At 52.2% G+C, this 1,513-nt stretch overlaps 1 pseudogene; it reads right to left on the bottom strand.

Annotated features, from left to right (window-relative positions):
• Nucleotides 1-283: 283 nt before the first annotated feature.
• Nucleotides 284-1,048, bottom strand: LOC105303158 (annotated as a pseudogene).
• Between the last annotated feature and the right edge of the window lie 465 nt (nucleotides 1,049-1,513).

The raw sequence follows: 1,513 nt of genomic DNA, 5'->3' as shown, positions 1-1,513 counted from the left end.
TGTGCCTTCAGCTTGTGCTGGAAAGAAGAGTGCCAATGAGGTGCCGTGCCAAGAGCATCCGCCTCCGACGGGATGTGGGGGATGGTTACACTGGAGAGGAGGAAGCATAGGAACGAGGTGGTGGAGAGGACCATATGAGTAGACAAACATTGTTGGCAGGGTTTTCCTTTTTATTTGAGATAGTGAGGTTGAGAGTGTGCCATGATTAAGAATCATGAATAACTCAATTCTGGGCAGATGTGTAAAAGAGTTCTTGAGAGGAAGGATGACACCCTGTATGCTGTTATTTTTCTTCTCCTTCTGCCACATAACATTGTTCTCCTGTGCTGTCTGATGTCCACGTGAGGTGGTCTCTAAGCAACTGCGTAATGAGGGTGCTGTCTCTGTAAGAGTCTTCACTCAGCATATCAGGTTCTACAATAGCCTCATCAAGAGCCCTTTTAGCCAGTGTGAAGGCAAGCTCTGGGTTATTAAAGATCTCATAGTAAAATACAGAAATGTGAAGAGCCAGCCTCAGACGAATTAGGTGTGGTTTCACCCTTTTCTTGGCTTGCATCAAAAGCCTCTTGGTAAGCTCTTTGGGAATTATCTATATAGTTTGTCTTAGATCATCGCCACATGCAACTTCAGCAAGGTACCGGAAGTAATCTCCCTTCATTTTTAGATAGAAATCCTTTCTCTCTGGATTAGTTGCGTTGGCTATTAAATACTTATCCTACAGCGACAGGATGGTGGTGCAGGTGGACCTCGGTTCAGACTCCACTTTCTTCCTGATAGTCCTTAATCAGCTGCAACTTTTTGTTTGAGGGATCGGTTTTCTGCTGGATGCTTGTTGACCCTCTGGGCGGACCTGTGGCCCCCAACCACTTTCTTATAGGCCACGGAGAGCAGGTTGCGCTCCTCCTTGGGTAGCTCGGCGCCCTGCCGTGTCAAAGCCTTCTTCACGCAGGTGGCCCGTTGTCGTAGAGCTCGGCCTACTCCGCCAGCTTAGCCTTCTAGATCAGCTTCATCTTCTCCATGGGGACGGGGAGACGAGCAAGGACGATCAACGACCAGTATCTGGCGGAGGCGCGCACAAGGCTGGCGCGAGGGCGGCGGGTGGGGGCACAGACGGAAAGGCACGGGTGGCGTTGTTCAGACAATGCGCCCGCCACGGCCCCTTTTGTAGGTCCCCTCAAGCGCTGCCCAGTTGAATTTCCCATGCTGGCCTACGTTCCCCGCGGGGCGCCGGGGACGGCTAAGGACAGGGAACCGAGGAGGATGAGGAAGGGCCCCACCCGCGTCCGCTAGGCCCAGGCCAAGATGAAAACGCGAGCGTGAGACTCTAAACCTCAGGGTCATGGCTTCGAGCCCTACGCTGGACGGTTCATTTTCTTGGTTTGGACCTCGGAGTCCTGAGAAACTTCGCAGACGGCGTTTAGAGAGCATCCATAAGGATACTGCGTTTCCAAGGCTTCCCAGTGACCGAGGCTCAAAAGACAGCTTCGAGGAGTGTCCGAAAAGTGACCCAAGG

This window comes from Pteropus vampyrus, unplaced genomic scaffold, assembly GCF_000151845.1.
Source record: "Pteropus vampyrus isolate Shadow unplaced genomic scaffold, Pvam_2.0 Scaffold300, whole genome shotgun sequence".
NCBI lineage: Eukaryota > Metazoa > Chordata > Mammalia > Chiroptera > Pteropodidae > Pteropus > Pteropus vampyrus.
This window is presented reverse-complemented; position numbering and strand designations above follow the sequence as displayed.